Source organism: Macaca mulatta, chromosome 10, assembly GCF_049350105.2.
Source record: "Macaca mulatta isolate MMU2019108-1 chromosome 10, T2T-MMU8v2.0, whole genome shotgun sequence".
Classification (NCBI taxonomy): Eukaryota; Metazoa; Chordata; class Mammalia; order Primates; family Cercopithecidae; genus Macaca; species Macaca mulatta.
This window is the reverse complement of record NC_133415.1, coordinates 69,258,883-69,275,791: the sequence shown is the minus strand read 5'-3', so window position 1 is coordinate 69,275,791 and position 16,909 is coordinate 69,258,883. Positions and strand designations below refer to the sequence as shown.

General features: G+C 37.9%; 1 protein-coding gene and 1 pseudogene across 4 annotated transcripts in view; both read left to right on the top strand.

The window, feature by feature from the left end:
• Positions 1–16,909, top strand: part of MACROD2 (mono-ADP ribosylhydrolase 2) — a 2,066,868-nt gene that overhangs the window by 756,312 nt on the left and 1,293,647 nt on the right. The gene's annotated exons all lie outside the window — the stretch shown is intronic.
• On the top strand, positions 8,615–9,360 carry LOC144332038 (small ribosomal subunit protein eS10 pseudogene; annotated as a pseudogene).

Genomic DNA, 16,909 nt, shown 5'->3' with positions numbered 1-16,909 from the left:
AGACTATAGTTCTTAGGTAGGAGGCAGGAATGGCCCTGAGGAACAGTCAGCATCTCTGCCATCCATGCACCATGATGCTCTAGAGCAACTGAGAAAACAGATGCCTCCATGGAAACCACAGGTGTAGACATTAGCAATGGGACACTATGGATGTTGGTGTTGATTTCAACCACCCACCCAAGTCATTAATTTATAGGAGTTTATGTCCCTCACAAAGGAAATGTTTTTGCTAATAAATCTCTTATGATTTCATCTATTTGTCTTTTCCTCTTTGTATTTTGTCTCATACAAACAATAGTTAACATAGTGACACAAACACCACTAAAATACTTTAGTATTTTTCTCAGGACTTCATTTTACCTGGAAAGAAATTGCCCTATAACCCATGCCATTTGAAAATTAAAAATGCAACCATTTCTGCAGCTTGAACGTCATATGCTATGTAATGAAAACGTGCCTAGCCTCCTACTCCCTTGTATTTGCCAACAGAACTTTAGCAAGTGCTGTCTGGGCTGCACTCACACTTTCTTAGTGCCAGGGAGATGATTGGATATAAATTACATAGCTTATATTTCCTAATCTACTAAAAAGAAAGAGAAAAAAAGAGAAAAAAAGGAAGGAAGGGAGGGAGGGAGGGAAGGAGGGAGGGAGGGAGGGAGGAAGGAAGGAAGGAAGGAAGGAAGGAAGGAAGGAAGGAAGGAAGGAAGGAAGGAAGGAAGGATCTCTAAGTGTGTATCACCAGAAGCTTAGAGAGATGATATTTAATTGTAGAAAATTCTCAAAGGTTAATCTACTATATCACGATTCTTTGAACTTCAAAGTATACCCCCAAAATATAATATGTGAATAATTGAGTACTATTGCATATTTCAGTCAAAACTAAAAGCAATAATCTGAAACTGAATATGTAACTTAGAAAATATCAATATAAATTTTAATCTAAATGATCTGCTTATTCCTTTCTCAAATAATGCTTTCATTTTAGTAGCATAAGAATGTTTTATTTACTCTTATATAGGCATACATAAACAGATTTTAAATATTATTTGTGATGAGGCGTAAACATGAATCTTCTAATAGAAAGTGGTACCTTGGGGTACATTTTATTAGGGAAAGATTCCACTTATGTGAGCTAGCAAAGTGATCAAATTCATGGAAACAGAAGGTAGAATGGTAATTACCAGGGGCTAGGAGGAGGGAGAAAAGAAGAGTTGTTTAATGTGTACATATTTTCAGATCTGTGGGATGAAATGTTCTGGAGATTTGTTTACAAAAATGTGAGTATACTTAACACTTCTGAACTACACACTTCCAAATGCTTAAGATGGTAAATTTTATGTTGTGTTTTTAAATCACAATTTTAAAAAAGAAAAGAAATATTCATAAGAAACTTGAATATTCTTCTAGTTTTGGAAATTATCCTTATTGTTTAGCCTCTTAATTGTATATCCTACAAAAATCTAGATTTAGAATACAAAATTATTATGTGTATTTTATTATATAACTCATTTGGGATGTTAAAAAAATGATTTAGAAACACTATAAAATTATAGGCAGCTTGTATTCACTTTTTCAAAGTTAGAACAGTGTTGATGTTTATCTGAATATTACATCATGTTTCATAAAAATGTTAATCTTCAATAATTTACATTTATTAGAATAATAGGGTAAAACGTTATTTACGATCATCAGAAGTAGGAGTGTTCTAACCAATTATTATTATTTATTGTTATTATTATCGATCTCAATTTGTCACCCTGGTTGGAGTGCAGTGGCACAATCTGCTCACTGCAACCTCTGCCTCCTGGGCGCAAGTGATCTGCTCACCTCAGCCTCCTGAGTAACTGGGACTACGGGTGCATGCCACCACGCCCAAATAATTCTTGTATTTTTTGTAGAGATGAGGTTTCACCATGTTTCCCAGGCTGGTGTTGAACTCCTAGGCTCAAGTAATCTACTCAACTCGGCCTCCCAAAGTGCTGGGATTACGAGTGTGAGCCACCATGCCTGGCCATATCCAACTATTTTAATTAATAGAAATAATCAGAGTAGAGCAAAATACACCAAAACTGGTTATGTTATCTTTATAATATATGTTTTATAAATAACTAACAAATAACTAATCTGGTTGGTGATAAATCTGTCTGCCTTTACTTATTCCTCCCCATTTTAGCATTGTGATTTTTTAGCATTCTATAGTAGACCTTATGTACAGTTGAAGTTTTCTTTTGTTTGTTTCCCTGTCAGGCTTTTAATTAAAGAATAATAAGATCTTATATTATTGTAGATCTTATGTCGCTTATATAACTAAAGAATACATTCAACCAAACTTTAACTGAACTTGGCTTGTTTCGTACTGGTGGAAATAAGCACAATGTGAATAACACCTGAGGCTGTCACCTGGGGAGAGTGCTCATGAGCCCGGCCCTCCTTGGGCTTCCTTACTGCCCTCCCAGCCCCACCCTTGACCTATGTCATCATTAATGTGAACTCCCATTACACCTCACCTAATCTCTCAAATGGCACCTATCAGATCTTCTGTTTTATTATTGAGTATTCAGTTTCTTCTTCCTTTTTTTTATCTTTTTAACTGACATGTTTATAGCCATTTAAGACACACAGCACATGTTCACATGTAACTTCCCTCAAATCCATGTGCTTCTTTCACTACCTTGTCTCTTTTCTTCTTCCCATAGCAAAACTGATCTGTATCAATTAGTGACTGACATCCTTAATCTAGCAGACAGGTTTTAGTCTAGTTTTCTATTGTCCAGATGATGTTGCATAATCAAAAATGTCAAACTTCAGGGGCAAACAATCCTGAAGTTAAATAAAGCTCTACCTAGTTCTTGTACCTGTCAGTTCGCTCCACCCTTGGGCTCTGCCCCACTGTCTGTATTTCTTCTGGGACTCAATGGCTAGCCAGGCGTGCCCTTCTCATGGGAAGACTAGAGAAGCACAAGAGGATAAGTGGAAATGCTCAGATCCTACATGCCATCAATTTTTCCTTTTTCTTTTGGCTAAAACAAGTCACTTGAACAAAGAAAATATACTCCACTGATTTTTGTGGGTGAAACTGCAAAGTCACACAGTAAAGAATGTGGATATATGAAGAGGGGAAGAATTAGGACCAAGAACATAACCTACCATAGTAATCTTACCTACCCCTGGAGTAGCAATGAGCACTATAGGCCTTTGCATTCTCCCACCCCTCTTGTCCCCTTTTAGTTTCCTTTGCTGGTCCAGCTTCCTCAAGACCTGATACCACCATCTCCTCATCTTTGTTTTTTTTTTTGTTGTTGTTGTTGTTTTTTAATATGGCCTCTCTATTTAGTGTTATCCATGATTCTGAAACTCATTGCCATCCAAATAAAGCTGAATCAGAAATGCTTAAATTGTTCCCTTAGTTTCAAAACCATATATTTAATTACCTATTTTATATTTCTTCCAAGATGTTTCAAAGACATCTCAGACTCAACTTAAACCTAAATTTAAATTTAAAACATTTATAATTATTCCCTCTTGTACCACCAGACTTCTTCAGTGCTGCCTAGCTCAGTGAATCCTACCACATCCATTGAGTAATAGAAGCCAAAAAAATAAGAGTCATCCTCAACACATCTTTTCTCATTAAGCCCTATTGATTTTATTGCCTAAATAGCTCTGGAATGTATCTGCTTCTTTCTGTCACTGTGGTTTCTCCCTAGTCCAATCCACCATCCTCTCTCATCTGCAGCATTGTATTATCTTCTGAACCTCATCTCCTTTTGCCTCCATCTGATCTGTTCTCTGCATTGGAGCCAGAAAGATCTTATTGAAAAGCACGTCTAATAATGTCTCCATCTTTTTAAAATACTTCAAAGGCTTCCCATTGAATGGATAGAGGTAAAATGCCTGACAGACCTATATACATTTTTGTTCCTATCTCATCCTATGCCATGCTTAAGCGTATTAGTTTGCAGTTCCTTAAAAAGCATATCATGAGACACAGATTTTGTAGGGCATTTATTTGGAATGTGAGGCCAGGAAGCAGGAGTGAGGGAATAAGGAGAATGAGGAAAAAACAAAGTAACACAAGCAAAAGCCATTGTAAGAATGTATTATTGAGTTTGCCTCTCTAGGGAATGGTGGTCTGATTTTATAGGCCATCTGGAAAGTTTGCAGAATAGGACCCATAATTATATGCCTGAAGAATAGGCAGCTAGTTGTATATATCCACTGGCTCCCCATTGAGGGTTGCACTCACTTGTGTTTAGCTCCCCTGCATTTCAGAGCCAGACATGTGCATATCCTCCTTGTTTTTGCCTAGTTAACTCCTATTTATTTTTCTGATCCTACCTCATTCCTGTGACAGAAAACCCCTGCCTCTAAATGAAGCAGGTTCTTCCAGTTTTTGCAAGACCACATGCCTCTACTATATGCCATATATATCTTCTTTGCAGTGCTGATTACTGTGATGAGTTTGCATTTTTTAATGATTGTTTCATTAATATCTTTCTGCCCTCTGGACTGCAAGCTTGAGAAGACCAAGGTTCATGTCTGCTTTTGATTTTCATTGCCTTACCAGCACCCAACCTAGGACCTGGTACATAAAATATGTTCAATATATTTTCAACAAATGTATAAGTGTAGGTGTGTGTGTATTATGTGTGTGCATGCATGTATATTTATAAAGGAAACTTTGAATTTTTAGGGTTTAAATAGATTACTATCAATACCTAAAAAGGTAATCATTTTTAATTCAGATTTCATATTCTATTTTTACTTATTGCTTTCTTCTAGTGCTTACATAGCTGAATTATACCAGAAGCATCTGTTTAAAAAAAGTCATATGGAGAAAAAAACCAACAAAACACAACTCTTGCTTTACATTATCTTGATTTATCTGACAGCTTATAGTATTGGTGGCACTTTTCTTAAGAAAGTTGCTTTAATAAAACAGAGATTTTGAGTTAAAATGGGTAATCTCAGACCATAAAAGACAATCCTTTACAATCCTGCCTTATTCAGTAGAAGTTACATTTGTTAGTGTTGAGCAATTTGAGGACTTAGGTACTTAAAAATATATATGTATCCCCTAAAACATCATGTCTAAATTTTTGTTTCACAAACTGGGAACTGTGACTTGATAACAGGAAATATGTGGCAAAAATAGATGAGTGTTCAGTCTCTGGGGTTTTATGCTGATATAAAATAATAACAACCAAAATGGGAATGGAGAGGCAGATGGAAATCAACATAAATTATTTTTAATGAAGTAAAATACTTCCATAAAAGTAAGCTACCAATTGGAAGTTATCACTATTTAATAACTTTTTTTATATTTCTAGTTACCATGTTATATGCCAGATGATCCAGCATTAATTCAACAAATAATATGGTACCCTTGGCAAATAGAATGGTCATCATGGAGATTGACATAGTCTCCACCTTCACCTAGATGGTTATTATTGGTTTATTTAAAAATGCAGTTATTTCTCTGAAAACATCTATACAGATCTATAATGTCCCGAACTTTTTCTAATTTTTTGGAAGAGAAGCCAAAGTCGCGTGTGTCTAATTCAATCTCAGACCTCAGCTTCCAAGAGATGTTATTAACTGTGGTGAAAGGATTATTAAAATAGTAAATGGATTATGAGATAGTTGTATCTGTGTCAATTAGTGGTTGCTGTCGATTCCTAGTTACTTGTATTCAGTTTCTCTCATTTAGGGAGGTGGAGAGTAGGATATTAAATGTCTGGTGGGCATAGAGTCTCCTTTCATCTGGTAGTTGTCTTAGTTATGCACAGGACTATAAACTGAAAATGGTATGTAACCCTTTAATTGAAGACTCTGGGGTCCTAAAGTAGTTTCCTCAAGAACACTCTGGCCCATAGAATAAACATTATGAAAAATATTTTTGAAATCAGATAATATCTGTCACTCCAGAATCTATAAACTCTTGCATGTGGGACATTTTTAGGTAAATTTTTTTTTTTTTTTTTTTGGAATACCAAGGGGATAGTGAATTTCCATGAACTTGAGGATCACAATTTTTATTAAGCTGAATACCCAACTTGAACAAATTTTCTATTTTTTGTTGTTGTTGTTGTTGTTTATTGATTGATGTACCATGAAGGTATTTTTAAGGTCTCATGACCCTAAGAATGGCTTACGATAAGCAAAAACAATGTCAGCTTTGTCCTGAGGGGATCTTGATTCACTTATCAGCTGAAAACAGCTGAGCAATCAAAGAACAAGTTCTGCCTTGGTGGAAGTGACAACTCTAGTTCAGAATCTTCCAATCTGAATCTAAGATCATCCTTAGGAATTAGGGTGGGTGGAGAAACCAGAGTGATGTGTGCTGGAGCCAATACTCCATCAGAGTGGGAGAGTCCACTCTTTCCTGTTGCTTTCCCTACTCAGTCCTTGGGCTATTTTAGATGAGGTCACCTTAGCCATGTTCTCACCACTCCAGCTTTGGGCCATCTCTGATGAGTTCACCTCAGCCATGTTCTCATGATTCCTCCTCTGGGCCATTTCAGATGAGGTTATCATGGTGGGCACATTTCTTGCCTCATGGACTTCAGAATGCCACATATGCTTTTAAAATCAGAGACAAGTGCGTAACAACTTCTTATATATATGTTTTTAGGTTCGATGTGAAATGACCTGAGTATTGCAGCCCTCGTGAGCATTGGTTACATGAATTTTTTATTACAAAGTCTAGTAAATTCAGTGACTTTATAGCCTTATCTACCAAGAAAAAATAACTTAGTTTTTGAAAGGATTAATTAGCTTGCATTGGAGAGGGTCAAAATTTAGTATAAGGTGTGTTAAATCAACATTATTGCTGAAATAAGTCTGAAAAATTCAAAACTGTTAATGGTGAGAACTGACGTGTTTATTATATTACCCTGGGTACTTTTCTATGTCTATTTTCCTTTGGAGGAAAACGTAATTCTAAGAATCTAGGAGGCCTGTGGATGTATGTAATTAAGAGGAAATAAATATTCTATCAATAGGAAGAACCTCAAAAAAACCCAAGTTGTCCATATTCTGAACATAACGTTTGTTATATTTGTTATACCCAATTTAGTTGCTTTTGTTTATCTGAGATTTCTGTAGCTTTCAAAACTGATCTCTTAAGATTTACTAGTAACGTGAGTTATTAAAGGGGGCTAAATTTCATTAATTCATTCTGTTTTCTAGATACTTTCCCTTATCCTTCCCTCTCTCATGCAGTCCTTCATTGTTTCTCTCCCATTTATTTCACAAGAAAATAAAAAAATCTTACTGAGACTTTTAGGCTTTACATGATTTGGCATCTCTAGTGACCAGAAACATCTCCTGTCTCGCCATCGCTTACTAACTCCATGGCTTCCATCAGTTCCTAAATTATGTCAAGCTTTTTTTTCATATCTGGATCTTGCTTTCTGTTCCCTCTTTCTAGGTTACTTTTTATGTATGTGACTCCTTCTTCTAGTCTGAGCTTAATCATATCCCCTCCTCAGAATAGTATTGCCTGACCACCTTTCTAAATTCAACATTTCATGTTATTTTTCTCACAGCATCTGTTTATTGTCTTCATTGCATTTGACATAATTTATGGTTTGTAAAAATGCGTTGGCTTTTCTCCTTAGGTTGTGAGTTTCATGACAGTAGGAACCTTATGTATCCTGATTATTAATTATATCCCTGGTACTAATAGTTAGTTTGACATATGGGAGGTTATTACAAAATTATAATGGATGAATTTCAATTATAAATTGGAAGCTTGTCAAGCCCCTTCATGGTTAGTGACTGACCTGTTTTCCTCAGTCTTGATGTAATGAGGCTTTAAACCACATGCTCCTAGCTTTATGAAAACACTTCTAACAAGTACAATGAGAACAAAAAAAGATATTGTTTCATTCTGAATCTTGACAATGTTATACTCTTTTATAAGTGATATGGTTTGGCTTGTGTCCCCACCCAGATTTCACCTTGAATTCTAATAATCCCCACGTGTCAAGGGTGGGACCACGTGGAGATAATGTTTCCCCCATACTGTTCTTATGATAGTGAGTGAGTTCTTATGAGATCCGATGGTCTTATAAGGGACTTCTCCCTTGACTCTTTTCTCATTCTTCTCTCTCTTGCCACCATGTGAAGAATTGCATGTTTGCTTCCCTTTCCACCATGATTGTAAGTTTCCTGAGACCTCTCCAGCCATGCAGAAGTCAATTAAACTTCTTTCCATTATAAATTACCCAGTCTCAGATATTTCTTCATAGCCACATGAAAATGGACTAATATAATAAGTTTATTACAAAAGATGACATTTTTGAATTAAATATCTGAAAGAAAATAAATGTATCTTGTAGAGTTTCGTTTCCTTCATTTGTTATCCTAACATAATAGAAATAAAGAAGTAGTACAAAGTTTTAGGAAAACTTAGCAAATGAATAATACAGTTATGATTTTAAAAGGAAATCACTTTCAGTAACAGTAAATTAAAATCTTAATTATTATATTTCAGTTATCTATAGCAAATTGAAAAACAAAACAAGCACTGTGAGACCAATTAGAAATTCAGTCATAATACTCTCAAATATACTAAGGAATTTAGAAGAGTAAATTTCATTTAGTTTCAAAAGATTAAAAAGTACAACTTTGGACAATAATGTTATTTTTCTTAGGTAGGCATTAAAGAAAATAGATCCAATATGTCTCTTTTTAAAAGACTGTATCGGGCCCTGGTCCCAGACCCTACAGCTATCTAGATGTTGATGCCTAAGAAGAACCAGATTGCCATTTATGACTCCTTTTTAAGGAGGGAGTCATGGTGGTCAAGAAGGATATCCACATGCCTAAGCACCTGGAGCTGGCAGACAAGAATGTGTCCAACCTTCATGTCATGAAGGCCATGAAGTCTCTCAAGTCCCGAGGCTACGTGAAGGAACAGTTTGCCTGGAGACATTTCTACTGGTACCTTACCAATGAGGGTATCCAGTATCTCCGTGATTACCTTCATCTCCCCCCAGAGATTGTGCCTGCCACTATACACAGCAGCCGTGCAGAGACTGGCAGCCCTCGACCTAAAGGTCTGAAGGGTGAAAGACCTGCAAGACTCACAAGAGGGGAAGCTGACAGAGATACCTACAGACGGAGTGCTGCGCCTCCTGATGCCAACAAGAAAGCCAAGCTGGAGCTGGGTCAGCAACTGAGTTCCAGTTTAGAGGCAGATTTGGTCATGGACATGGTTGGCCACCTCAGTAAAACTGGAGAGGATTATTTTGCATTGCATGAACTTACGGCCAAAAAAGCTTTAAAAAAAAGAAAAAAGAAAGAAAAAAGACTGCATCTAAACTTCACTGATTTCAGATTTATTAAAAAAAACCACAGGTAATTTCCATTTTCTAGTGTCTCCTTTGCTGTGTATTTCTTTTGTTTAAGCAGAAGATCACGTGTGCCACTAGATTTATATAATATTAAGTGTTACTCACTTCAATATTTGTAGTATCATTATCCATTTTAGGATAATTTCAACATTTGTTTATTCTGGAAAGCAGAAGTAATCTGCATTCAGATTCAACAGCAATTCCATGCCCAGAATGCTTCCCTGAGCTTCATGGCTTATTAAAGCATGCAGTCCTGTATTTCCACAGCCATACTAAGTAGCTGGATTCAGGCCTGTGAATTTGGTAATGCTCAGTACATTTCAAAACGTGGACTGGGACTGAATATTTAGGTAAGATTGACTTAAAGATAATTAGTTCATATATTATAACAGATGCTTTAAAGGAGTTTGTGACTGAGCAAGTCCACTGGGGGACCCGTGCACTGTACAGCATTTTAATAGCTTCCCATGGAGCTGGTTTTTATCCAACTAGGCTTTAGGGCACTGCCATCTCCTTGTGTGGAGAGGATTTGAGTCTCACTGTGGATCCTATCATTGGAATTACTCTAGGAATATCATAGAAAATACTGAGGATCTCTTTAGGATTTCGGTATCAGAGATACTTGTTCTCATCCTTAGATAAGTACTATTAAGGTAGTTTTTACTAGGTAAACACTGCAAATCTTGAAATTGATCATTTTTTTCTCTCTTTAGATTGGGTTCTGTAACTCTAGGAACCAAATCTGGGGGCCCAGTTATAATTGCAGTATTTCATGGCATGTATCTGTGTATGAATCCACCTATGCTCTCCATCTTACTCTCCTTTTATCTCCTTTTTCAAGTTCATATTCAATTCATTGTATCTTGCTTAATTATATGCTTTCTGTCAAGCTGACTTGAGTGCCTTTTTGAAATGAGGTAGACTATTAATTCATTAATTACTGTATAGATTGCTTTTCTGGTTCATTGTAATTTTCAAGTCATTAGCACAACAGGAGAATTTATAAGGTATTTTTGATATGCCATCAGACATATCAAAACTAGACATTGGGAAGGTCTTACACTCTTAATATGCTTATGTATCTTATATTTGAGTCAATTTTCTTAAATAATTTCTACTACATAGGAAGCTGCTGAGAAATTTTAAAGAGTATTTGATAACATAACTAATCTAGTACAAAAATTAATTAATAATCTTGAAAAAGGCATCATTAATGTTTAGTTAGATATTCCATGCCATCATTTGCATAACAATATCACATTATGCTTTATCTTCATATTCAAAGAGTTTTCAACATACAAAGAGATTGTATTACGAAGGTGTATTTATAAGTTAGTCATTTAGAATGCAGAGTTCATTTTCATGAACAATCAAGTTTCTAAATGACATCTAGGTTAGCCCATAAAACCTGTTTTGCCCATAGTATAGAATAAATCACTTTAATTTACAGTGACAAATTACAGAAAATATTATTTTACATCTTAAAATAGGGAAAAAAAAAAGCCCAAAAATTACCTTGTTTTAATTTTGAAGCCTAAGACAAAAATGGTATAATTAGGAAATCAGGATGTAGATACACAGGTTCATGTAGATGCTGGAGAGAAATTCTGGGTATCTTGAAAGGGAGGAGGATTTATTGTACTGTGTGATTTCATTCCACTATATATTAATTTTCCCTTCTTTTTGTAAATATTAATGGTAGGTGCTTTTCTGATTATCAAGGGGGATTAAGTTCCCTTTCAACTTAAAAATTAAATGAGTAACAGAGGAGAGGAGCAGCAAAAGACAGAGTAAGTTAATTGATATTCCTGAGCTAAACAGATAGGAGCTGGAGCATAGGCATCTGAGTAAAGGAAGTGCTTACTTGGGCATCGGGCATTGGAGAGATTTTCTGAGGTGGCTCTAAATGAGCCATAAACTGCTGAAATCATGAGGGGTAGGGAGGGTTCATGTGTTGTACAGAACTCCCAAGGGGAAAATAACAACTGCAGATGAAGAGATATGGGTCACATAGGTCCCCATGTTTCCTGTAGGGCTGGGGGCAGGGTGGAGTGAGGGCAGGGAGGGATCCTGCGTAGATGGCAAGTTCTTTATTTCCAGGTGGTGGCAAGCTGGGTGTCTGCAATCTTGGAAGTGAACAAGATTGTTTATACTTATAAAACTTTCACTTACTCTGGGGATATCTGATACTATAAGCATGCAGAAATGATGCAGAATTTTATTTTAAGTATAAAGTTCTGAGCCTGGGGCCAGGTGCATAGCAAGTATTAATTAATGTTAGTTCTTATTATTTTCTGGCATTTAATACAATTGTCAGTGGAAGTTATTAATACTCACTGTTTATTATTACTAAACATAGTCCTCTAAATCATGAGTTAAGTAGATCTAATACAAATTACAGAGTACTCTTTCTCCATCGCTCTGCCCCAGCTCCGTTTAGGACCTTGTTCCCTAAACATGCACCATCCACCAGGCCTTTTGGTTCTTTTTATCCTTCTAGTTTCCCTTGCTTCACATTATTCTGAGTTATCTTCTGTCCCTTCCAGAAAGTGAACAGATGCCCTTTAATTACTCTGCCTCCATTCAACGTTTTGAACCTTTCCTCTTCTTCCTTTTACCAGCAACAACTACAAACTTAGGTCTCCACTTATTATTGTCACACTTTTACTAGCAATTTACAACCTCAGTCATTCAAAATCAAGCTCTGTTTCATCAGCGTTACTGAAACTGCTATTATGGTAGTGACCAAAGCTCTCCTTTGTGCAGAATTTAATAGTCTTTTCTCTGTTCTTATTCTCTTTGATTTTTTTTGCAGTATTGAAGCTGTTAGCCACCTTCTTCTGGAACTCCTCCTCATTGTTTCTCTGAGACCTCCTCATCGCACAGTTCAGTCTATTGAAATCTTGCCTTTTCAAGTTCCATCTTAGATGCCTCCTCCTCATTGGGACCCTTCCTGATTCTCCCAGCTGTCCTCAATACCATTTTGTCTTTGCCTCTATTAGAAAGTCTGTTTTCATCTTTGACATACAGATATTTGGGTATTGTTAAGATTTCTTCCCTGGATCCTGAGAATGAGATTCTTGGGAATAGGAAATTGCCTTACACTTACTTACTGAGTAAATTCCCAATCAACAGTTGCTGAGGATTGGCTTTCTTTCTCCATGCAACCTCCTGAAACATTTCCGTTGCTGTACATTATTAACATTTGAGTCATGATATCTATATGTGAGGTTAAAGAGTTGACAAATTGCTCATTTAATTGCCAGCATCATACCCCGACTACTGACTGTGCTCCATTTTTGGTGAACACAGAATTTTGTACATTTATTTCAGTGAGTTTACTGACCCTTCCTTCAAAGTAACTCTCACCTAAACTTGTTCTTTATTCCCAAGATCCTTATTATGAAATAGCTCTTTCAGCTCATTGGTATGCGAGAGCAAGTCTAATAGTGCTGAATCCTGACACTGGTTCTGAATTCCTGCTCTCGCTGGTTCCTCTCCTGGGGTGCTTTTTCTCTGACTGCTTTTTTAAGGCCACCAATCTGAAATGCAGTTTCCATTTGATAGAGCCGTAGATGAGCGTACTCTGAAAACACACCACTTGCCTTTGGGTCTAAGGTGCCCATTTATAGTCCCTGCACACAAACCTAGGAGCTCCTTACTTTGCAATCTGCAGGCACTCAGGCTATTGCATATTGGAAAGAAATGTTGTCAACAATGAAAACAAGGCAGTAAATACTTAGGCATTTTCTCCACTAGTAAATTGCTGCAATCTGAATCATCACCATGCCTTTTCCCATTCCATACTAGGTAGATTTATGTGACATCCCTGAATATGGCTTCTGCTGGTGGCTGCTACCTGAGGTCTGTTCTCCCACCACCCTCTCTGCTCAGGGCCCTCAGCTGGTTCGTTCACATGGCCTCCTGCTGGTGAGGCTGATTACCTCCTTTCCTGGGACCCTTATTAGCTCTGCAAGGTATCCACAGCCTTCCCCAAGAGAGATTGACAGTCACTTTTATTCCTGACAGGGTCTGTGTCATGCTTTTAGCACAACCCTCCACTTAGTCCATCATGTAGCATATTAGAGATTCCCTCCTCTTGGACTTATCTCCTCTCAAGAGTCTGTACAAGCTTAGAAGACTTACTCGGGAGTGGGGTCATGGTGTCTCTTCACTGAGTGACAGATTCTTCTTTCTCAGCTCCTTTGCGATAGATAAGAGCTAGTATTACTGACTCAATTTATAAGATGGCAAAAAACTAAGTAAATAAAACCATGCCAAATCAAAAACAAAAACAAAACCACTTACCCTGATGTCTTTTTTTCATGGGATCTTTTGATCATAGGATTGGATATTCTGTCACTTACTCACTGAGCATTTATTTCTCAGGTGTCTACTTAGGGTAAACTCTGCAAAAGTTCCTGGTAATGCATCACCTATGTCAGTATGGAAGTTAGCCTATTAAATGACAGACAGACAGGCCAGGTGCAGTGGCTTATGCCTGTAATCCTGGCACTTTGGGAGACCGAGGTGGGTGGATTGCTTGAGGCCAGAAGTTCAAGACTAGCCTGGGCAACATGATGAAACCCTGTCTCTACCAAAAATGCAAAAATTAGCCAGATGTGACTGTGGGCACCTGTAGTCCCTGCTACTGGGGAGGCTGAGGCACAAAAACCACTTGATCCCAGGAGGTAGAGGTTGCAGTGAGCTGAGATTGCGCCACTGCACTCCAGCATAGGAGACAGAGTGAGACTCCGTCTCAAAAAACAAACAAACAAACAAAGAAAAAACATAAATTACAGACAGGTAAACTAAGCACAGAACAATGTCAGAGTGTAGTTACCATCGAGAGCAGGAAAATAACAGAGAACAGAGAAAGGGGGAAATGAGCTTCACAGGATGGGGTTAGGACCAGAGAAAGTGATCCGGGAAGTGAATGTTAATGAATGAATGAAAGTGCAGGGAAGAGGATGTATAGGAGATCTTTGTGATATTTATGCAACTCTTCTGTAGTTTCAAAACTCCTTGTAAATAAGAAGTTACCACTTCACCAGGCCAATAGAGAGGAAGCTGAGAGAAAGGTATTCACAACATATAGTATGCAAAACACTTGTCACTCATTTGGTGCTACTAGACCTTCAGGGTCACGGGGAGACCCTGTAGACAAAGCTGGTGTACATGCAGTTGAATCTGGATGGATTTGGATTTCTTAAAGGGAGAGACAGAAGAATTATAATTAATGGGATGGTATGATGTGATTTTCTTTTTAGAAAAGTTTGTCTCTGTGACTTTGTGGAAAACAGGTAAGAGGTCAGGGATGCATGTGAAGAGACCATGATCTAGGTGAAAAGTGATGGAAATCTGTATCAAAGAGGTGGCAATAGTAAAAGAAGAAGTTCTTGAGATACTTAGAAGATTGAATTAATAGGGCTTAGTCATTGATGGGATTTAAAGAGAGAAGGAAAGGATTTAAAGATTTCGACTTATCTGGCCAGAGTGATTCAAATTCACAGAAAAAGGAACCTGTGAGAAGGAGCAGGTTAAAGGGAAGAGGAAGGGAACCACTTCTGTTCTGAGCAGCCTGAATCCGCACTGCCTGTCGGATAGCTGAGAGAAGGTGTCTAGTGGGTAGCTGTGTATCTAAAACCCAGGCTTGGGGGAAAGATCACAATATAACTTAGAGATACAGATTTGAAAGTCATTAATACATTTACAATGTCTTACCCTGGAATCCATGAGTAGTCCTAAGGGGTTCACAAACCTCAGATATATGTATATACTTTCCCCTTGGGCTAAGAATCTGCACTGAGTATTTCCAGTTGCCTTATCCTGCATGCATGTATGTGCATGAGATCACTTAGATCCCTTCTCTGCCCTATCTATGTCCCCAAGAGGCTGATGTGTTTGCTAGCATTACCTGACTCTCTTGCTATTTCTTATGGTGAGGCATTGGCAGGAGATGAGAGGGAAGGAGAAGGGAAAGGTTGGGATATTCTTTTCCTGCCTTCCCTGCATTGGGTCCCATTTCTGGCAGAGGCTGTATTCCTCCAGGACTATGGTTCCTGTTCAGAGTCCCCTCCTTCATGGAACCAGCGCTCCCAAGCCTGCAGTAACACAAGGCCTTTAGTCCCAGCGGGTCCCACTTTCTGCTCTTCCTGTCCTCTTGGTGATTTGACATGCTTTCCCCCTTGCCTGAAACCTGCCCATACATCACGAGGAGTCCCTTCATTATGGTCTCTGTACCATCTGAGGCAGATTGTTTCTTGCCAGATTCCATGTGTCTTTTTTTGGTGCTCTAGTATGCACTTGTGGGAGAAAAAAACTCTTACAAGCTATGGGGATGACTGACCTCACCCACGGAGTGTGGCCTACGAACTACCTGTGAGGACTGGCAAGTACCTTCATGGATCCTTATTTACCCTAAAACAGTTTCTAGAATCTTAGTGACAATAAGTTGTTACCACACATCCCAGGTGAAACTGCACCCAGTGAGTATTGTACAAAATTACTAGGACTGGCCTTGAGTACTGCTGAGCTTAGAAGGGGAGGAGAATGTGAGAGTTCAGAATCTTCTTTATGTGTCCAACATAAAGAAGACTGAATGTTACAGTGATGCCTTCAATCTAACCTGAATGTTCTTCTTATATTTTTTATTTTTTTTCTCCACTTTTTGAGGTGGAGAGGGGGATCAGGATGGAATATTTGATAGATAAAGAACCCAGGAATTTCTCCACCCTGCCCAGCTAAAACTATACTACTTGGCAGAGTTCCCAAGAGAGCACTGTGCAAACAATGGCAGTGAACTGGATGTCCAAGTGCTGCCTTACCACCCGAACCGGTACCTAGTGTTCCAGTGAAAACTTCAGTTCAAAACTTAACTTCAGTGAACACTTCCTGCCTTCTTTAAATTTGAGAATACATATCAAGCACCTGGAGTGCAGGTTCTTACATTTTAAGAAACGATGAACCCACCCATTAGAAAATATGATTCAATTAGTAGCTTAGGCTCTAACGAGTCAGATTAACAACTCCATTCTCTATTCCCTCCCTGCTTTCTCTTTCTCACCTACCCCCATCCTTACTCTCTGAGGACACACAGGAGTTGGCAGAAATGGGTCTGGTATGAGGAGAGGCCTGAAAGCTCCCTGTCCCTGGACTCTCCTCAACTTCTTTCTGCCATTTTTTTTCCTACTGACTCTCCTTGCTGGCACACTTTTTTCTTCCTGACTTTGTGTTGACAAATGAAGCATCAGATAACCTGGGGGACAACTGATCTTGTAGGTCTGTATTTACACATGTTGCCAACCATAGGTAGCCAAGTCAGTGATTCATCAGGAATTGGTAGATAGGGCAGCTAGTGATGGTGAGAATAGAACCGTTCACCTCTTTTCTCTTCCAGAGGAATCAGGGAATAAGATATTAGGGTTGGTAGGGACCCTAGGGATCATTGGGTTTGATTTTTTAAATATTTTCAAAAAGCCTTAGAAACCTGTATTTAAATAAAATCTTTAAAATAAATCAATATATGAAACAGGCCTTGTTCTGGA